This window comes from Pinus tabuliformis, chromosome 6 (genome assembly GCF_031772625.1).
Source record: "Pinus tabuliformis cultivar Carrire ecotype Pingquan chromosome 6, CPIR1, whole genome shotgun sequence".
Classification (NCBI taxonomy): Eukaryota; Viridiplantae; Streptophyta; class Pinopsida; order Pinales; family Pinaceae; genus Pinus; species Pinus tabuliformis.
Genome location: NC_142292.1, coordinates 1,544,778,575 through 1,544,802,419, shown reverse-complemented (window position 1 = coordinate 1,544,802,419; position 23,845 = coordinate 1,544,778,575).

Here is a 23,845-nt window from a genome sequence, read left to right as displayed (position 1 = left end):
TATTTTGAGAAAATGAGAGAGGAAGAAAGAAAAAGTGATGGAGAGAAAGAGAAAGGGGGGGATGGAAATAGTGAAGAGACATAGGGGAAGGGAGGAGGAAGTAGAAAGGGAGTGAGCAAGAGATAGAGAGAGATAGAGAGGGGGAAAGAGAAAGCAAGGGAGAATGAGAGGGTGATATATTGATAGAGAGAGAGATACAGAAGGATACAATGTCAGAGAGAGAGTCTAAAAGAGACATAGTAAGAGTCAAAGAGAATGACGGAGAAATAGGGTGAGAGAAAAATAGCAGAAGTTATAGGGAGTTAGAGAGAGAAAGAGAGAGGGACAAAGGGGTGAAATGTGTGAGGTATAAGGGAGATATTTCATCTCCACGGATGCACCACTACTATCAGTTCACTAATGACGAACCTTAGGGACCTAGCTTACATCGTGAGAGGATATCTTTCATCTCCATGGACGCACAACTACTATCAATTCACTAATGCGGGACCTGAGGGACCTAGCTTACATCATGATAGGCTACATGTGTGATTCATTAGTGCGAGAAATCATAGTGTATTCATATTCTAGGAGGCCCGTACAATTGGTCAGAATTTGAGTAAACTTGTTGCTTCAATATAACTTCAATATAATACGATGTCCACAAAATTGCAAATAATTTCAGTAGAAACCTTTCACGAGTATAATATTAAGTTGGATTTACAAGAAACAAAAAACTAGTAAGCTTGCAAAGCTGTGCATAAATTGAGTGGAAAATAGTTATTTCAGTATAATATTGAGTAGCATTCACAAGACATAGGAACAAGTAATTTGCATTCATATTTTCTAGTTGCAATTGTATAGGGCCAAGAACTATATTTATTTGTTTTTCTCACTTATAATGTGTATGATTCAATTTGATCAGAAATTGAAAGAACTATAAGTTATGTGATCTAAAGTATAACACAGATTAGTTAAATTGTAACATGTGACAGCTTGTAGAAACATTTAAAATTAAATTTTTCTCTTTCAAATTTGATGAGATATCCAATGTAGATAATTAAGAGAAAATGAGAGGTATGTTGTTGGACAACAGACAAGCATATTGACTAGATCATGAACTAGGATCATGTAAGATATTTTATGATTAATGTAAGAATGTTTAGTTTTTTCTCATGGAAAAAAATAAAAAACAAAATATTTCACATAGTTTCAAGAATTATGTTTGCATTTTTTTAGTACTAGAGAATTTAAAATGATGTTGTTTATTAATTAGGTGAACAAAGTATTGCTATAATATCACCTCTAATAATTATAATATGTGTCATGATACATTCAAATAAGCTATCATTTTATGAAACACATTTATTAATGTAGTTATGTTAGTTAACTAATATAAGTTAAAATTTGTAAGTATTGATAAGAGTAAACCATTAATATTATTACTCATAGAAAAAATTAATGGTAGTTATCATCACGATAAAATTGAGATAGTCAAAAAAATTATAGTGTAATCAAATTATGTTAGGAAAATTATTTTAAATTTAAATTATTAGAATATATTAGAAAATATTTCTTTATAATAAAATAAATTTCTAATATAGTATTACAATATATTAAAAAGAAATAAATATGTATTACAACAAATTACAATGTAGTTGCTAGAAATTGAAGGTAGATGTTGAATCATATTAAATAATTTCTTAAATTCAAAAATTTTAATGTAGCTATAATTTTAATGTGATCAATAATATAAATAATAAATTGCACATTATTGTAAAAATAATAGAATCAGTTCCATGTATTGATCCACCCTTTATTGTACAATTATAAATGAGTAGTTCTTAGTGTTGACAACTAGCAAAACCACATTATTAAATGTGGTTGATATACACAGTAAGCTACAACTTAATATATACTATATTATAGACTTATAATAATATTATAAGCTCACAAAAGATTAGGAAATGCAACATATTATTCATATTATAAATCCAAGGGGTTATAAAGCACAACCAAATTAATAAATGTGTTTAATACACAATGGTAAGTTATAGCAATCACATACATAAACATATTAGTAAATGTAGTTGAAATAACCCAATAGGCATTAACTGTATAGATTTAACAGCCATATTAACATTGATAATGATAGATAGATATAAATAAAAGTAATATTATAAAAATAATAATTATATTATATGATTAAAAATAACTGCTATTATTATTATTTTTAAAAATAATTGTTATTATTATTATTTATTTTTAAAACCCTATCATTATTATAAATCTAAGGTATTAATATTATTAACTCTTTGGATTATGAATCCTAATGACTAATATTATATATCCTAGGGATTTTTAAAACCAAACAATTATAAACACTAACGATTATATTGTTAATAAAGGGATCAATAATATAAAACAAATCAATTGATACTATAAACCCAATGGATAAATAAACCTAAAAGATGAACAATATATACCCAAGGGATTATTCATAATAATTTAATTATATATTATATATAAATTTAATATATAAATATTATATATATAAAAAAATATATTTAATCGCTAAATCGTAAAACTAAACATAATAAACACTTATAAATATATATATTTGAAAAGAATAAAACATCATAGATTAATAATTTTGCTATCATATACTTCTAGACTGTGTTATTTGTAATAAAAATTTTGATGCACATTAATAGTAGCATACAAATATAAGAAAGAAAAACATATTTGGAGACATATTTTAAATAACAAACTTTATTTCCAATAAATCATTAAAACCAAATATTGATGTTAGTATAGACAACACTTAAGTAAAAAATAATAATAATTATCCAATAAATTCTTTGTTATATTTGTATGCTACTATTAATGTGCATTAAGATTTTTATTATGAATAACACAGTCTAGAAGCATATGATACCAAAATTATTAATCTATGATGTTTTATTCTTTTCAAATATATATATTTATAAGTGTTTATTATGTTTAGTTTTACATTTTATTATTGTAGTGATTATATATATATATATATATATATATAAATTTATATATAATACATAAAAAAAAAATTATTATGAATAATCCCTTAGGTATATATTGTTATTTTTTGGGCTTATTGATCCACTGGGTTTATAGTATCAATCCATTTGTTTTATATTATTGATTTCTTTATTAACAATATAATCGTTAGTGTTTATAATCATTTGGTTTTAAAAATCCATAAGATTTATAATATTAGTCATTAGGATTCATAATCCAAAGAGTTAATAATATTAATAACGTGGATTTATAATAATGATAGGGTTTAAAAAATGAATAATAATAATAACAATTATTTTTAAAAATAAATAATATTAATAATAGCAATTATTTTTAATAATATAATATAATATAATATAATTATTATTCTTATAATATTACTTTTATTTATATCTATTTATCATTATCAATATTAATATGGATGTTAAATCTATACAGTTAATGCCTATTGGGTTATTTCAACTACATTTACTAATATGTTTATGTATGTGATTGGTATAGCTTACTGATGTGTATTAACCACATTTATTAATTTGGTTGTGCTTTATAATCCCTTGGGTTTATAATATGAATAATATGTTATGTTATGGCTACATTAAAATTTTTGAATTTAAGAAATTATTTAATATGATTCAACATCTACCTTTAATTTCTTCAACTACACTGTAATTTGTTGTAATACATACTTATTTCCTTTTAATATATTGTAATACTATATTAGAAATTTAATTTATTATAAAGAAATATTTTTTAATAATTTAAATTTAAAATAATTTTCCTAACATAATTTAATTACACTATAATTTTTTTCTGGCTATCTCAATTTTATCATGATGATAACTACCATTAATTCTTACTATGAGTAATAATATTAATGGCTTACTCTTATCAATACTTACAAGTTTTAACTTATATTAGTTAACTAACATAACTCCATTAATAAATGTGTTTCATATAATGTTAGCTTATTTGAATGTATCATGACACATATTATAACTATTAGAGGTGATATTATAGTAATAATTTGTTCACCTAATTAATAAACAAAATTTTAAATTCTCTAGTACTAAAAAAATGCAAACATAATTCTTGAAACTATATGAAACTTTTTATTTTTTATTTTTTCTGTGAGAAAAATTAAACATTCTTACATTAATCATAAAATGTCTTACATGATTTAGTTCATGATGTAGTCAATATGCTTGTCTGTTGTCCAACAACATACCTCTCATTTTCTCTTAATTAACTATATTGGATATCTCATCAAATTTGAAAGAGAAAAGATTAATTTTAAATGTTTCTACAAGCTTTCACATGTTACAATTTAACTAATCTATGTTATACTTTGGATCGCATAACTCATAGTTGTTTCAATTTCGATCAAATTGAATCATACACATTATAAGTGAGAAAAACAAATTAATATAGTTCTTGGCCCTATACAGTTGCAGAGAGAGAATATGAATACAAATTACTTGTTCCTATGTCTTGTGAATGCTACTCAATATTATATTGAAATAGCTATTTTCCACTAAATTTATGCACAGCTTCGCAGGCTTACTAGTTTTTGCTTCTTGTAAATCCTACTTAATATTATACTTGTGAAAGGTTTCTACTAAAATTATTTGCAATTTTGCGGACTTCGTATTATATTGAAGTTATATTGAAGCAATAGATTTACTCAAATTCTGTGTAGGCTTCCTAGAATATGAATACGCTATGATTTTTTTCTCACACTAATGAATCACATGTGTAGCCTGTCATGATGTAAGCTAGGTCCCTGAGGTCTCTCATTAGTGAACTGATAGTAGTTGTGCATCCATGGAGATGAAAGATATTCTGTCACGATGTAAGCTAGGTCCTTAAGGTTCCTCATTAGTGAACTAATAGTAGTTGTGCATCTGTGGAGATGAAAGATCTCCACTTAGACCTCACACATTCCAAATTCACTCTCCTCAAAAATTCTTAAATAAAATAATGTATTTACGAAGTATCAAAAATTCCACCTCAAATTCAAATTGAAATTGAACGACATTCCAAAAGCATAGGACCAGAAAAGGCGTGTGCCAAAATTATTTCATAAAATAAGTATTATTTACCATTTAGTGAATATGAAAGAAATTCAAACACATTCCAAATTGAGTGAACATTGAAAATTTGCACCGAATGTGAAGAGAATTTCTTGAAAAGAATCTCAATGTTTTAGCCAACTACTTTGCACGAGAATTTCAAGAAAAGCATATGAGGCTTTTTCGTTATATACGTTGATCCTCTCTTGAAAAGAATCTCAATGTTTTACCCAACTGATTGAATTTCAAGAAAAGCATATGAGCCTTTTCGTTATATACGTTGATCCGCTTTCTTGAAAAGAATCTCAAGAAAAACATCTAAGCATTTTTAGTTATATACATCTCAATGTTTTACCCAACTAATTGAATTTCAAGAAAAGCATATGAGCCTTTTTCGTTATATACGTTGATCCGCTTTCTTGAAAAGAATCTCAAGAAAAACATCTAAGGATTTTTAGTTATATACGTTGATCCGCTCCTTTAAGGATCACAGCAATTTTGAAATACACGAGGGATGGCCTAGAAATAGATGAAGTTGTTATTGAAGGTAAAGAAATAACAAAAGCAGAAGACCACAAACGGGCTGTGCCATGATTACGTTACCGACTATCAAAGATTCTGTCTTAAATTCAAATTCAATTTGAAGGCTGAACATTCCAATTCTTGCGCCGACGTGGTTTCTAATTTTGCCCCGACGTTGGATAGATGATTTCTTGAAAAGAATGTCAATAGAATTTCAAGAAACGCATCTAAGGCTTTTCCGTTTAGACGTTTATCCGCTCCTTTAACCGATCACGTCTTTTTTGAAATACACGAGGGATGGCCTGGGATCTGCTCGTTCAACTTTTTTGAAATACACAAGGGATGACATGGGATGCGCTCGGTCTGTCCTGTTTTTGAAATACACGAGGGATGGCCTGGGCCGCTCCTTCAACGGATCACAGCTTTTTTTTGAAATACAAGAGCGATGGCCTGGGATGCGCTCCTTCAACATTGTCTTTTGCATTGATTGCTTCTTTCATATGCCTGTCCGTCTGTCCTTCTCTTTTGTTAGAACGGATGTTATTTAAATCTCAAGTCGACCAAGAAGATCAGCGAACGAATGAATGAAAGTCGACGTCACGAATAAATGAAAGTCGACCCACGGATGGACATCCCTGGAGATATACACGGGAGAGCGGTAACAGTGATATTCGTTACAAACTTACAACCATGATTGAAAGTTATGCTTCTTCTATTTAGTTTATATTCATAATTATATTAATGACTTATTCTCCCGTTTTGATTGCATAGATTAGAGAAGAATTTCCAATTTTCATGTCTTTTGCTTCTATGACAATTCCTCTTTCACTAGGTGCATGGCCCAATGTTTTTAATTCCTCCTGCGTGACCCAATGTTTTCAAATATTTATGCTCTGTTGTTGTTGTTATTGCTCCCTATCTCATCAATCTCTTATGTACTTGTCCTTTAATCTTAATTGTTATTCAGCAATCCCATTAATTCTTCTTAATTTTTTTTGCTTTCCATCTTCTAAATTTGTTTTTAGTCCCTAATCCTTTAATCTTAATTGTTATTCAGCAATCCCACTAATTCCTCCTAATTTTTTTTATTTTCCTTCCATCTTCTAAATTTGTTCTTGGTCGCTAATAGCATTAATTACTTATTAATAATCTAATGTTATAATTGCATTTTTGTTTAGTCTTGATAAGCAATTCCATTAACAAGACTAAGCAATTCCATTAATCTTATTGCAATGTTCTTTGTCATAAAGCCTAGCTCGCTACTTCTCCCACAATATCTGGGGAGAGCTTCTCGGTGTTTGAGTCTTCTTTGTCAAATCTAGTGTTCGAGTCTTCTTCATGGAAATTTTGAAGTGGGAAATTAAAAAAAATCTTCTATCTGCAATCCTGAGCATTTTGGCATATTTCCAGTCCAATCCTCGGGAAACAGGGATCAAAGTCCCTGTCAACTTCTTTGCTTAGTGATAACATCGGAAAAACGAAATTAAAACCTGATATAAAACGTTGAAGATGCAACAGAATATAAATAGGATTTTAAAACTATATCTATGTATTGCCTCACACATGTAAGTTAAGTTGCGTGCATATAGAACCAATGCAAGTGATGATTAACTGGTTTCAATTTATGAATTTATTATATATTATTGCTCTCTCTTATTTTATTTGGTAGCAATGTATCCGAGGGTCACTATTCTATTTCAATGATTTATTTAAAAAAAAAAAAAATACGTTTATTATATCCATATCAAAGAGTGTAATGTGCATTAAATTTTTGTATTATTAATTTAGTGTGTTATATATATATATATATATATAAACATTATTATTTTAAATTTTATAATTTATTATTGAAATATCTATATCTGTATATATATATATAAGGATGAAATTTGTTATTTAAATTAAGTCGTGATTTTAGATTTATTAAATATTAGCATTCATGTAATTTTAAATTTTTGTTTATTAAAAATATTTTCTTAAACTTTACAATTAATGAAATATTTGTATTTTTTAAAATTTGATCAATTTAGATGTTTGGGAAAATAGAAGTTGACATGAATTTCCTGGACTCCTCCACATATCTTGACTATCTTCTTCAAGTGGTTACGAGGTAGTTGCTTCTCACTGTCATCATCCACTGCTTTCTCAAAAGATCCAATGCCTCTTCTTGCATAAGATTTTCAATAGCCTAGGTTTTACTTCACTTATATTTTTAGGCAAGATTTCCATTAGGGTAAAGTAAATATTTAACTTATTCAATATTAAATTATATTAATTATTTATTTTTTGCAAATTGGATGATATAAAATAATTTATTTATGAGTAGAATTGTTTTATTTTTATAAGACATGCTAAATGTATGTGTTTGTTTATTTAAATGTGAAAAGAGGCTTAAAAAAAATAAAAAATAAATGAAAACATTTTTTGTTGTTTATGTGATATGATGGTTGTGTTTTTGCTAATTAGATAATATGTGTAGATATTTTTTGCAAGTTTAATTTGTATAAAATTATTTATGTATTTGTTTTATTATTTCTTAGATGATATAATATAGTGTTTCTTAAATAATATGATGATTATTCATTTCCACTTCATAACATCTTTTTGTTTGCTACATGATGTGGATTATATATGTTCAATGATAATGAGAGCGAGAGAGATAATGGGAACAAGGAGCGGGAGAGAGAGAGGGGGAGGGAGCGAGAGAGGGAGTGGGGGTGTGGTAGGAGGGGCATAGAGACAGAGAGAGACAGAGAGAGTGGGGGTGTGGTAGTAGGGGGAGAAAGAGAGAGAGAGGAGGGTAGGGGGAGAGAGAGAGAGTGAGACAGAGAGAGGGGAAGGGGGAGAGAGAGAGAGAGAGAGATAGAGAGAGAGGGAGAAAGGGGGAGATAGGGAGATAATGGGAGAGATAGAGAGAGAAGGAGAGGGAGAGCGAGAGATGGAGGGAGGCGGGGAGAGAAAGGGTGGTAGGGGGAATGATGGGAGGGGAGAGGAGGGGTGGGAGATTGGGGGGAGAGATGGGGGAGAGAGGAGGATAGGGTGAGGGAGAGGGAGAGGGGGAGCTAGAGATAGGTGGGGGCAGAGAGGGGGAGGGGAATAGAGAGAGGGAGGGGGAGAGGGAGAGAGAGAGAGAGTGAGAGGGGGAGAGGGAGAGAGAGCGGAAAAGAAATAGTGGGAGGGGAAGAGAGTGGGAGAGCGAGAGGTAAATAGAGAGGGAGGGGGGGAGGGGCAACAAAGGAGGAGAGGGGGAGATAGGGAGAGGGAGAGAGGAAGGGAGGGAGAGACAAAGGTGGAGGGATGGGGAGAAAGAGGGACAGAGAGATGGGGAGGGATGGGGAGATAGAAGGGGTGGGAGGGAAGAGAGGCAGGGAGAGAGAGAGGAGGAGGAGAGAGAGATGGGGGAGAGAAGAGGATAGGGTCAGGGAGAGGGGAAGGGGGAGAGAGAGAGAGAGAGGGAGAGAAAGGGGGAGATAGTGGGAGAGATAGAGATAGGGGGAGGGAGAGGGAGAGGGAGAAGGAGAGAGAGAGAGGGAGGGAGGCAGAGAGAGAAGGGATGGTAGGGGGGGTGATGGGAGGGGGAGAGAAGGAGTGGGTGATTGGGGGTCAGAGGAGGATAGGGTGAGGGAGAGGGGGAGTTAGTGATAGGTGGGGGGAGAGATAGGGAGGGGAATAGAGAGGGGAGAGGGAGATAACAAGGGAGGGAGAGACAAAGGGGGAGTGATGGGGAGAGAGAGGGAGAGAGAGATGGGGAGGGAGGAGGAGAGAGAGATGGGGGAGAGAGGAGGATAGGGTCAGGGAGACGTGAAGGGATAGAGGGGGTTAGGGAAGGGGGAGAGAGAGAGAGAGAGAGAGAGAGGGAGAGGAGGAGATAGGTAGATAGTGGGAGAGATAGATAGAGAGGGAGAGGGAGAGTGAGAGGGAGGGAGGCGGAGAGAGAATGGGTGGTAGGAGGAGTGATGGGAGGAGGAGAGAAGGGGTGGGAGATTTGGGGAGAGAGGAGGATACGGTGAGGGAGAGGGGGAGGTAGAGATATGTGGGGGGAGAGAGCGGGAGGGGAACAAATAGGTGGAGGGGGAGAGGGAGAGAGAGAGAGTGAGAGGGGAAGAGCGATAGAAAGTGGAAGAGGGATAGGGGGCAGGCAAGATAGTGGGAGAGGGACAGGTAGAGTGGGAGGGAGAGGGGCAGGGGTAAGGGAGGAGGGGAGGTATGGAGAGAGATAAGGAGAGAGGAAGGAAGGGAGAGACAAAGAGGGAGAGTGGGGAGAGAGAGGGAGAGAGAGAGAGAGGGAGGGAGGGATGTAGAGAGAGAAGGGGTGGTAGGAGGAGTGATGGGAGGGGGAGAGAAGGGGTGGGAGATGGGGGAGAGAGGAGGATAGGGTGAGGGAGAGGGAGAGGTAGAGATAGGTAGGGGGATATAGGGGGAGGGAGAGGGAGAGAGAGAGAGGGAGGGAGGCAGAGTGAGGAGGGGTGAGAGGGGGAGTGATTGTAGGGAGCGAAGGAGTGGATGATCGGGGTGAGATGAGGATAGGGTGAATGAGAGGGGGAGGTAGAGATAGGTGGGGGGTGAGATAGGGAGGGGAATGGAGTGGGTAAGGGGAGAGGAAGAGAGAGAGTGAGGGGGGGAGAGGCAGAGAGAGTGGAAGAGGGATAGGGGGAGGGGAAGAGAGTGGGAGAGGGAGAGGTAGAGAGAGAGGCAAAGGGGGAGGGGCAAGGGAGGGGGAGAGTGAGGGAGAGGGAGAGGGAGAGGGAGAGAGGAAGGGAGGGAGAGACAAAGTGGGAGGGATGGGTAGAGAGAGGGAGAGAGAGATTGGGAGGGACAGGGAGAGAGAAGGGGTGGTAGGGAAGGGAGGCAGGGATAGAGAGAGAGGAAGAGAGAGAGATGGGGGAGAGCGGCATATAGGGTCAGGGAGAGGGAAGGGAGAGAGGGGGGAAGGGGGAGGAGAGAGAGAGAGAGAGAGAGAGAGAGAGAGAGAGAGAGAGAGAGAGAGGGAGAGGTAGAGGGAGAGGGGCAGATAGGAAGATAGTGGGAGAGATAGAGAGAAGGAGAGGGAGAGAGAGGGAGGGAGGCAGAGAGAGAAGGGGTGGTAGTAGAGTTACGGGAGGGGAAGAGAAGGCATGGGAGATTTGGGGAGAGAGGAGGATAGGGTGTGGGAGAGGGGGAGGTAGAGATATGTGGGGGGGGAAAGGGGGAGGCGGAGAGCGAGAGAGAGAGAGTGAGAGGGGAAGAGGGATAGAAAGTGGAAGAGGGATAGGGGGAGGGGAAGAGAGTGGGAGAGGGAGAGGTAGAGAGAGGGGTAGAGGGGGAGGGGCAAGGGACGAGGAGAGGGATGGAGAGGGAGAAGGAGAGAGGAAGGGAGGGAGGGACAAAGGGGGAGAGATGGGAGACAGAGGGAGAGGGAGAGAGAGAGAGGGAGGGGCGCAAAGAGAGAAGGGGTGGTAGGGGAGTCATGGGAGTGGGAGAGAAGTGGTGGGAGATGGGGGAGAGAGGAGGATAGAGTCAGGGAGAGGGGGAGGTAGAGATAGGTGTGGGAAGAGAGGGAGAGGGTCACAAAGAGGGGGAGTGGTAGAGGGAGAGAGGGAGGGGGAGAGGGATAGATGATGGAAGAGGGATAGGAGGAGGGGAAGAGAGTGGGAGAGGGAGAGGGGGAGGAGAAAGGGAGGAGGAGAGGGAGGGAGAGGGAGAAGGAGAGAGGAAGGGAGGGAGAGAGAGAGAGGGAGAGATGTAGAGAGAGAAGGGGTGGTAGGTGGAATGATGGGAGGGGGAGAGAAGGGGTAGGAGATGTCGGAGAGAGTAGGATAGGGTGAGCGAGAGGGGGAGGTAGAGATAGGTAGGGGGAGATACAGGGAGGGGAACAGAAAGGGGGAGGAGGAGAGGGAGAGAGAGAGTGAGATGTGGAGAGGGTGAGAGAGAGAAAGAGGGATAGGGGGAAGGGAAGAGACTAGGAGAGGGAGAGGTATAGAGAGAGGGAGAGGTGGAGGGGCAAGGAAGGGGGAGATGGAGGTAGAGGGGGAGCGAGGGGGAGGGAGAGACAAAGGGCGAGGGATCGGGAAAGAGAGGGACAGAGAGACTGGGAGGGAGGTTGAGAGAGAAGGGGTGGGAGGGAAGGGAGACAGAGAGAGGAGGAGAGAGAGAGGAGGAGAAAAAGAGGAGGAGAGAGATGGGGGAGAGAGGAGGATAGGGTCAAGGAGAGGAAAAGTTAGAGAGAGAGGGGGGAAGGAGAAGATAGAGAGAGAGAGAGGGAGAAGGGGAGATAGGTAGATAGTGGAAGAGATAGAGAGAGAGGGAGAGGGAGGGACAAAGAGAGAGAAGGGGTGGTAGGGGGAGTGGTGGGAGTGGGAGATAAGGGGAAGCTCTTAATAAAGTTTTATAAACCCTAAACCTTAAACCCTAAACCCAATACCCTAAACCCTAAACCCTAAACCCTAAACAATACACCCTAAAACCTAAACCCTATAAACTAAACCCTAAACCATAGGCATTTTATAACATTTTTAAAAGCATTTTGTAACTTTTATTTAAGCTTTTATTAAAAGAATTTAATAAATTGTTATAAACCTTAAACCATAGACCCTTAAACCTAAACCCTAAACTGTAAACCCCAAGCCCTAAACCCTAAACCCTAAACCCTGAGAATTTTATAACAATTTAAGAAAAATTTTGTAACTTTTATTTAAGTGCTTATTAGAAAAATTTACTAGAGTGTTACAAACCCTAAACCCTAAACGCATAACCCTAAACCCTAAAGACAAAACATAAACCCGAAACCCCAAAACCTAAACCCGAAACCCTAACCATTTTATAACATTTTAAAATTTGTTTTGTAACTTTTATTTAAGTGTTTATTAAAAGAATTTACCAAAATGTTGTAGACCCTAAACACTAAATCCTAAACCTAAATCGAAAACCAAAAACCTTAAACCCTAAACCCTAAATCCCAAACGCTAAACCCTAATCATTTTATAACATTTTAAAAAGTATTTTGAAACTTTTATTTAAGTGTTTATTAAAAGAATTTACTAAAGTCTTATAAACCCTAAACCCTAAACCCTGAGCGTTAAACCCTAAACCCTAAACATTTTATAACATTTTAAAAAGCATTTTGTAATTTTTATTTAAGTGTCTATTAAAAGAATTTACTAAAGTGTTATGAACCCTTAACCCTAAACTGTAAACCACAAACGCTAAACCCTAAACACTAAACTTGAAACACTAAACCCTAAACCCTAAACTCTAAACTCAAAACCCTAAACCTTAAAACCTAAACGCTAAACCCTAATAATTTTATAACATTTTAGAAAACATATTGTAACTTCTATTTAAGTGTTTATTAAAATCATTTACTAAAGCGTTGTAAACCCTAAACCCTAAACTATAAACACCAAACCCAAAACCGTAAACCCTAAACTCTAGGCATTTTGTAACATCTTATAAAAATTTCTAACTTTTATTTAAGTCTTTATTAAGAGGATTTACTAATGTCTTATAAACCCTAGACTCTTAACCCTAAACCCTAAGCAATTTATAACATTTTAAAAAGTGTTTTCTAACTTTTATTTAGGTGTTTATTATAAGAATTTACTGAAGTCTTATAAAGCCTAAAACCTAAGAATTTTATAGAATTCTAAAAAGAGTTGTATAACTTTTACTTAGGTTTTTATCAAAATAATTTACTAAGGTGTTATAAACCCTAAACCATAAAAACTAAACCCTAAACTAAAAAACCTAAACCCTGAATGCTAAACCCTAAGCCTTTTATAACATTTTAAAAATTGTTTTGTAACTTTTATTTAAGTATTTATTAAAACATTTTACTAAAGTGTTATAAACCCTAAAGCCTAAACCCTAAACCCCAAACCCTAAATCCTATACCATAAAACCTAAACCCTAACCATTTCATCCCTACACCCTAAACCCTAAACCCTTAACCCTTAACCCTAAACCCTTAACCCTAAACCCCAAACCCTAAACCATAAACCCTAAACCCCAAATTGTAAACACTAAATACTAAGAATTTCAGAACATTTTAAAAAGTGTTTTGTAACTTTTATTTAAGAGTTTATTAAAACCATCTCTAAGGTGTTATAAACCCTAAACCCCAAACCCGAAACCCTAAATTAAAAATATTAAAACTTAAACCATAAGCATTTTATAAAGTGTTATAAATCTTAAACTGTAAACGCTAATCCCTAAACCCTAAACCACAAATGCTTAACCCTAAACCCTAGACCCTAAACCCCAAACCCTAAATCCTAAACCCTAAACCCTAAACCCTAATCATTTTATAACAATTTTAAAATGTTTTGTAACTTTTATTTAAGTGTTTACTAAAAACATTTACTAAAGTGCTATAAACCCTAAACCCTAAACTTTAAACCATAAACCCCTAACCCTAAACCCTAACTTGTAAACCCTAAGCCCTAAGTATTTTATAACATTTTAAAATGTGTTTTGTAACTTTTATTTAAATGTTTATTAAAAGAATTGACTTAAGTGTCATAATCCCTAAACTCTAAACTCTAAAAGCTGAACCCTAGACTTAAAACCCTAAACCCTAAACTATAAAACAAAAACCCTAAACCCTCAAAATTTTATAGCATTTTAAAAATGGTTATGTAATTTTTATTTAAGTTTTTATTAAAATAATTTACTAAAGTGTTATAAACCATAAACCCTAAACCCTAAACCGTGTAGCCTAAACCCTATACCCTAATTGTTTCATAACATTTAAAAGGTGTTTTGTAACTTTTATTTAAGTGTTTATAAAAATCATTTACTAAAGTGTTATAAACCTTAAAACCTAAACCTTAAACCCTAAACCCTAAACCCTAAGCATTTTATAGACCTTAAACACTCTACCCTAAACCCTAACCATTTTATAAACCTTAAACACTCTACCCTAAACCCTAAGCCCCAAACCCTAAACCCTACACCCTAAACCCCAAACCCTAAACCCTAAAACCCAAACCCTAAACCCTAAACCGTAAATGCAACTCATTTTATAACACTTTAAAAAGTGTTTTGTCAATTTTATTTAAGTGTTTATTAAAATATTTTGCGAAAGTGTTATAAACCGTAAATTCAAAACCCTGAAGCCTAAACCCCAATAATAAACACCAAACCCTTAAATTTAAACCATAAAACTAAGCATTTTATAACATTTAAAAAAGATTATGTAACATTTATTTAAGTGTTTATTAAAAGCAATTACTCAAGTGTTATAAACCCTAAACTCTAAACCTGAAGCCACAAACCCTAAACCATAAAGCCTAAACCCTAAATCTTGAGCATTTTATAACATTTTAAAAATTGTTTGGTAACATTTATTTAAGTGTTTATTGAAAGCATTTACTAAAGTGTTATAAACCCTAAAAACTAAACCCTAAACCCTAAACATAAAACCCAAAATCAAAACCCAAAAACCTAAACCCTAAGAATTTCATAACAGTGTAATAAGTGTTTTGGAATGTTTATTTAAGTATTTATTAAAAGCATTTACTAAGGTCTTATAAGCCTTAAACCCTCAATCCCAAAGGCCAAATAATAAACACTAAACCCTAAGCATGTTATATCATTTTAAGAAGAATTTTGTAACTTTTATTTAAACCTTGACTAAAACCATTTACTGAAGTCTTATAAACCATAAACCCTATGCTAAACCACCCTAAACTCTAAACCCCAATCCTCAAACCCTAAACACTAAACCTTAAATCCTAAACTCTAAGAATTTTATAACATTTTAAAAAGTGTTTTGTAATTTTTATTTAAGTGTTTATTAAAATCATTTATTGAACCCTCATAAACCGTAAACCCCAAACCCTAAACCGTAAGCATTTTATAACATTTTAAAAAGAATTTTTTAACTTTTATTTAGGTGTTTATTAAAAGAATTTACTAAATCCTTATAAACCCTAAATCCTAAGACATGAAACCTAAACCCTAAACCACAAACCCCAAACCCTAAATACTAATCATTTTATAACATTTTAAGAAGTTTTTTGTAACTTCATTTAAGTGTTTATTAAAAGCATTTTATAAAGTGTTATAAACCCTAAAACCTAAACCCAAAACCGTAAGTATTTTATAACATTTTGAAAAGTGTTTTGTAACTTTTCTTTAACTTTTTATTAAATTAATATACTAAACTGTTATAAACCCTAAAACCTAAGCTTGGAACCATAAACCCCAAACCCTAAACCCTATACCCTAAACCTTAATCATTTTATAAAATTTTAAAAATCGTTTTGTAGCTTTTGTTTAAGTGTTTATTAAAATAATTTACTAAAGTGTTATAAAACCTAAATTCTAAGCCCCAAACACTACAATTGAAACCCTAAAACCTAAACCATACATATTTTATAACATTTTAAAAAGTGTTTTGTAACTTTTATTTAAGTGTTTATTAAAAGCATTTACTAAAGTGTTATAAACCTTAAACCATAAACCATAAACCCTAAACCCTAAAAAACCAAACCCTAAAACCTAATCCCTAATCATTTTATAACATTTTAAAAAACATTTTGAACTTTTATTTAAGTGTTTCTTAAAAGAATTTACTAGAGTGTTATAAATCCTAAACCATAAACCCTAAACCATGAACCATAAACCCTAAACCTTAAACGCTAATTTTTTTAATATTTTAAAATGCATTTTGTAACTTTAATGTTATAAATTGTAAACCATAAACCATAAACCATAAACCCTAAAACCTAAACCCGAAACCCTAAATCCAAAACTTAAACCCCAAATGGCAAACCCTAAACACTAAGAATTTTTTAACATTTTAGAAAGCATTATGTAACTTTACTTAAGTGTTTATTAAAATAATTTACTAAAGTGTTATAATACCTAAAACCTAAACCCCAAATCCCAAACCCTATAACCTAATTCTTAAAGCCTAAAGGATAAACTCTAAAATCATTTAGTAAGGTCTTATAAACCCTAAAGCCTAAAGCTTAAAAGCATTTACTAAGGTCTTATAATATTATTAAAGCATATATATTTAAATATTATATTAAATATAAGTTTAATATAATTATTGCTTTTATGGGTAGTCTAAATTATGGGTGAAATATAATTTTTCACGATCATTTTGTTAATTAATACCAAATTCCAACATAGATTTTTAAAAACCTAAGTTTAAGTTGTTTAATTTGTAGAATTTTGAGTGGTTGAAGTTTTTTTTAGGGGGTTGAATTCATTTATGCATCAAAAATATATTTTAAACAACAAAAAATCAGTGTTGCTTGAAATTTGTCTTTCTTGAAATTGTATCCCCAGATTGTCATGAAAAAAACTATTTTGTCTATAAATTAGACTACTCCTTATTTATATATTTTTAATTTATAGATTTTATTATATTGCTTTGGAATTTTTCTATTCGATATTGCTACATTGCTCAGTAATATTTATCACTAAATGTATATCGATAACTAATTCAAATGTTAATGATATCTTAGCTTAGCACATTAAATACTTATTTCTATCACTTGAAGCTTTCTACTCAATGTTGTAAGAAAAATATTGTTTATTGTATTTCCCGAAAAGTTTATGAAGGATAACTATGCACAAATGACTTGAATTTGGTTTGTAACTAAGACAATTCCTGACTAATATAAGTTTGAACTTTTCCTAGAACTCATAATAGTGCACAAATACAATACATAATTGTCAATCAAAATATGAAAACAATATTTTTGGCTGCAGCTTAGTGAATATTTGGAGACAAATACAATAATATTAAATTATAAATTAAATTAGATAAATATTTAATGAGATATTTTATATTAGTATCTATTAGTTTTGTACTAATATTATATGACTAACTCTTTCAAATGTGTTTCAAATTAATACATTGAATACTTATCTCCAAGAAGTGAAGCTTTTAACTCAACTGAACTCTTACACATTCGGTTGGATGTTTTCTTGTGGAAATCACAATGTTGCACACAAAATTGTTAATGGAAATTTAAAAATAATATTTTCGACGGCTGCTTAATGAAAATTTGGAAGCAATAAGTAACTTAAGACATCTCTATGAGGGGTTGGACAATCATTACACCAAAAATTTATCACTATCAAGTTGGTTTGGGAAGACACTGTTCATCCCAACAAATAGTAGAGTGTCATCATGGCCTACCTCACTCCAATTAAAAATAAACACATAGATTTGAAATTACATCAATGATTCAAGTAGTCGTCCTGTGGACTTGAGAAGAGGAGTTAACCTCCAGAATTTGGGTTTATCACACAATCATATCCATGGATGACCCCTACTCTTAGACATTGTCTCTGAGCTTTCAAGACATAAGCATCTAGATCACTCCATAAATAAAATCAATAGTTCGGTCCATGCCACCTTCAACCAACTACTAGAGTTGCAAGTCTTAAATATTTTCTCCAATTTTCTCAATGCTACAATTCCATCATTTTTAAGAAATCTTCTGAATCTTTTATAACTTAACTTAACCTACAATTTTCTCACTAGAGCCATGTTGTTTGAGCTAGGAAAACTAAAGTACCTATAACTTCTATGGCTAGCGTGTTGCAATTTAATCGAATAATTTTTTTGGATGTTGTTGCATCAAGTAATGATTATACTTCCTACAATCATTTCTATCATTTAATAAATTCTAACGAATTATGTAGAAAAATATGTTTACTCCAAATTTAGAGAAGGATGCTATAGAAGTAAGCCTTAGAATTTTTATGACAGTAGGGATATCAATATATGTCTCCATTAGCTCCTCATCATAATAATAATAACACTGCTTCTATCATCTCTTTCTTGATTTATTCTCTTTTGAATGAGGTAATTTCTCTTTCGGGCTATTTTTCTTAGTTGATATCTTCCACCTCTCTAATTCTCTTTTTATGTAAGACAAAAATACTTTCTACAATTGAAAATCGAGACATACATTTAAAAATTGAATGCTAAAAATTAATATAAGAAAAATCCTCAACATAGTTACTTTAGTGAATCTGGGAGGTCATTCTAGATACAGTGAAACAACAATTAGAACTTAGCCATACTTCCTCCTAGGACAATTCAGATTTCTTCTGGGAAAGAGGTCAAAAGTAATGATAATCATAATGTGTACCTTTTGGAAGACATCAGTTTTGGTATTTTTGTAGAATCCAATCAAAATTGCAATACACATAATTAAATTTAGAAAAACATATCTATACTTTGTTAATTTTAGTGCATCGAGGGATAATGTGGAAAAAGACATATTGTTTTATAAAATCTAAGATACATAAAATTAATGTTGTGAAAGCATAGGCATAATAGAAATGGGCTTGACACACAAACATTAAGGCCTCAAGTGATCTAAAAATTATAGGCCATGATCATATCATATAATGGAATAATTATGAGTACTCATCAATATCATTACCATATATTGAATCCCATAAAATGCTCTTTTGGTCAATGTCAATAGTTAAAATATCATGTGCATAATACAACATTTTTTATATTCCCTTTTCATGGAATTTAATTTGAATGAGCTACACTTGATTCACCTTTATCTTCACTATGTTTAGTCACTTTAAGTATATATAAGTTATAGATAATATGCTAAGTATTAAAGTTTGTGTGTACTATGACTTTTAGGAGTTACAATGTCTTTATTGTGACACTGTACTAGGGGGCATAGTTTCAAGAATTCACTGTGTTAAAGATCATAGTGCACTATAGTTTACCTAACTTTAGAGTTAGTATGTTAAGGATTATAAAGTAATCAATGCCATTTTTTAATGGTAATAGTGGTTAAAGGTCGCATTGTGGAAGGCTGTGTAATTCTCTAAGAGTACTAGTGATCATCCTAAATTAGGGGTTATATGGGTTATGGGACATCTCAATTTTTTGGCATTCATAATGACTTTTGTTTAAGGGACACATATTGCATTGGATATTATAGTGGTCATAGTGGTGAAAGGGAAGAGAAATAATTATTGGAGTTAATATATAGTGCAATGAATAGGAATATCTAATGAAAAATTTATTATAATTAGTTTTCAAAGATAAATATATTAATATATGTATTTTAAAATCTAAATATTATTGGAAATGGAGTGGATACTTCCATACTATTTCCCTCATTGTTGTAATCATACAACTAATGGACGGTACTCGAAGATTTAGTATCTAGGGTTTTCCAAAGGTCTAGGGTTTTGCAACTCTTAAAAATATTGGAAAAAAAAGATTATCCATACATTTGAGATAAATTATTTATTTATATAGTGTAGCATTCAAATTTTTCTAATCTAGAATTATTTAGAATAAAATATAAATTAATTATTTTTTATTATTAATTAAAAAGAATATTAATCTATATGACTTTATTTATTTATTAAAGAATAATATTATTAATGCATATGCATTTTAATAGGGACTTTTGCTATTAAACAAACTATCTTTAAATTTTATCTTAACAATTTTACTATATAGCAAAAAAATACTAATTATAATTACACTCATTTCTATTTGCTTATTCATAATTATGTGAATTCATTCCTGTTATTGGAGACTTTATTGAGATGTTGTGTAGATAATGTTTTAGAGAACGTCCTTTTGCTTTTCTAAAATTTCAAGAATGTGATGCAATTATAAAACGTAAAGAAATAATTTCCAAATTTGAATATCTACCCCTGGCTTTAGAAGGTTGGTATAGTAAGTATCTCATAAAAGAATTCTAAAAATAATCCCAACAAAAACATTAAGCAAACATGATATGGGAAAACTCATAAATAATAAAAATTCATTTGAAACACTATCTTTCCACCAATCAGACTCATAATCTTTATTGCTTAACCTCGTTAGAAAGCCTTGCGGACTCGTATTCCTATGAGAAAACTAAAAAAACAAAAAAAAATTGAAATATTAAGCAACCGTACCGGACGATTGTCTCATTGGGAAGCTTGTCACCTCAGAAAGACGAATGACATGCCAGAATTTAATGTGCGCATGCATAGTTGTAACAAGTCAAAGGATTTATATCACACGAGAAGCCTTACAAGTATTTCAAAAGATTTGTTATAGCACATTTTTCTCCATTATATTATAACAAGTGAAACGTAATTAGTTGGTGTGTGTGAGACACGTAATGCGAGTAAGGTTGTGTTTGGAGTTCATGCAACATTCAAAGGAATTTATGCCAATTAGTATTCAATTAGTTCGCGTTCGTTATAGGTCAAGTTTGTTATAATTTATGCGTAGTGTTCATTGAACCTTTCAAAACGAATTTATGCCGAGTAGTGGGCGCGTGTAGTTTGTTATAAACTCTGACAAGAAAGCGGCATATTCCAGTTTGACAATGCCCACGACTGTTCGCGTTCGTTATATTATCTGACAAAAGCAACGTACTACACTCCGGTTCGTTATATTATTTGACAAAAGCAACGTACTACACTCCGGTATGTATGGGCGCGTGTAGAACACAACCACGATGCTGAAATTTGTTATATTCAAATAAAAAATTATCACGCTCTCATAATGGCGTGATAGAAATCATGAAAATTTGGATTCGATGAAATCTTCGTGGGAAGTACATATAACTGTTTAAGAAAGTGGAGAAATCGCTATATAAATATATATATCTCAATTCTTATTATTTGGTTGTATTTTAGTTTTTTTCTATTTATGTTCATATTGGCACGTGTGTACTTGGATGTGGTTGGTTTGAGTCTAAGTGAGTAAGTTTGTGGTTTGAGTCTCTTTTAGTTGGCGTGGTGTGTGTGTGAGAATTTACAACTTTTGAGTTTATGGAGATAAATAACTGTATGCGTGGATGTTATCTAATTACATTCATATAGTATGATTTTAAGCTTTACCATGTTATGATTCCTTTTTACCAATTTGATTGCAAATGTTGCAGTGTAACTGCATTCTGTGTTCATGTCATCCTATGTTGCACGGAATGGTAAAGTTGATTCCTTGGATGAGCTCAATGAAAGAGAGGAGAGACTAGACTTCAATATGATGCAAAACCGTCAACATCCTTCACAACAACTTTGAGCTACAAGTATGTAATACCTTCCATTCTGATTCAAGAGTTTCGCAAAAATAGCTCTTCGAATGGTCATGAATATTCCATATCTACTAAATTTAATAACTTATGAATAATGGTTTCCAAAATCGCTTTTAATAATTGAACTACTTCCCAAAAACTTCCAATATGTTTTTATTTAATCAAATTTTTAAGTGATTATCGTATCTTTCTCTAATTAACTCATTTATTGTTCTCTATCCATGTTGAATTAACTATTTATTGGTTTCATGCTAGTTTAATCTATCCATCACCATAACCAACCGATCTTTTATTGTTCTCTATCCATGTTCAATTAATTTTTTATTGGTTTCATACTAGTTTACTCAATCCATCATCCATAATCGGTTGATCTTTGCTTGTGGAATCTTGTGGAATTAAAAGTTGTTTTTATTTCCATCAACTTAACCGGGCTATTTAATTAGTTGATTGACTGGCTACACAAATTTTTCCATCAATTTAGCTCGCGTGCGTTTTTTGAAAGATAAAGTTTACCTTTATTCCTAATTTAAGTCTCCTCTTCCATGCAACTTAATTACAATTAGTTTTATAAAGCTTGTTTATTAAAATTAGTTTTATAAATTTAAAAGCTAATTACAAAATATGCGCTATTATTAAGCTCCATTTCAAATTAGTGTTGTAATATATTAAACCAGACATCTCAAATCTTGTCTACAGCATGAGTGTATAAATCTTTTTGTACAAATAAACTCACTTAACTTTGACTAAATCTGTCCATAATACTTGAAGTTAAATCTTGTTGTACAACGTAGCCCTGCAAATATACATAAATCTCATTGTACATGATTAGATATGTGAGAAGGACCTTTAATGTCTCATCCAGAGGAAGATGAAGCAAGATTCTCTACCAAGGGAGGGCATCTTCTCCCCCATAATTCCTTTTTGTGATGGATAGTGTTTATGGATAATTCTTTTTGCAACTATGGATAGCATTTATGGATAATTTTTCTAGCACATTTGAAATGATGAGCACTTTTTTCGAAGTCTTGTTTATGTTTATGTATACTTTTTTCACACATTTGAAATTCTGAGCAATTTCTTATTAATATTCTTCTCTCCTCACACCCAATCACAGTTAGTCCTCACCCATCCCAATCACAGTTAGTCCTCACCCATCACTAGGAAATTAAATTTTCTTCTAACATATAAACACAAATAACAACAAAAACTGATTGTTTACCATTTCAAAACACCGTTATGTTCATTATGTTCTCTTCTCGTATAATGGTGATCAATTAGTTGAAATGGAGCACTACAGGTGCCCTATAATGGTGATCAATTAGTTCAAACAGAGTGCTACAGGTATATTGTCTTAATGCACTATTATATTAAAAATACATCTTAACAGCGAAGGTATTGAAGACAATGACCAACTAGAATACAATGTTGTTGTTTTTGTAAGTTGTGTTGCAGCCACCCTAACATGATTTGCTCCAAAGCTATTTGCAATTACATTTGAGACCGCATCAAACCATAGTATATGAAAAATTACAATAGTATTATTAAATATAGAAAATGGCTTGTATTGTTCCATCGTACTTACCTCTATGACGAGTGGAGATTTTCTGAAGTTTTGTGGTTGTATCTTAATTATATTTGGGCTCTACAGAATTTATGTCTATGGTAATTGTGCTTTTGGTTTATTTTATTTTTCACAGATTTTATATAATTTCTATGTTGATTTTAGATAGTTTATATAATTTCTATATTGGTTTTAGATAGTTTTGGAGATTACGAATAAGCATTGAGTTCTCTTAGTGATCACTCAAAAACTTTTGATACTATTTATATAAATTTGATTACTTAAATTGTTGTTTGCATAATTGATTATTTATATTGCATTTTTTTGTGTGTAGATCATTTTTGGGATTAACATTCATGTATTGATATGTGAATTATCATTGTAATGAAATATGAGAATTTGTAAATATTGTATGAGGTGGTGGAGGAAATCTAAAAACTTTTAAAATACTATAAATAAAGAGAATAAAATGATATGTAATTATTTGTTCCTTTTATGTTTTTGTTAGGAGGATAAGGAGGAGGATAGAAAAGGTAGAGGTTGGGAAGGAAGCAGAGGAGGTTGGGAGGGGGAGGAGGAGGAGGAGGAGGCTGGTGGGGGGGCAGGTGAGGAGAGACGCAAGTGAGGTG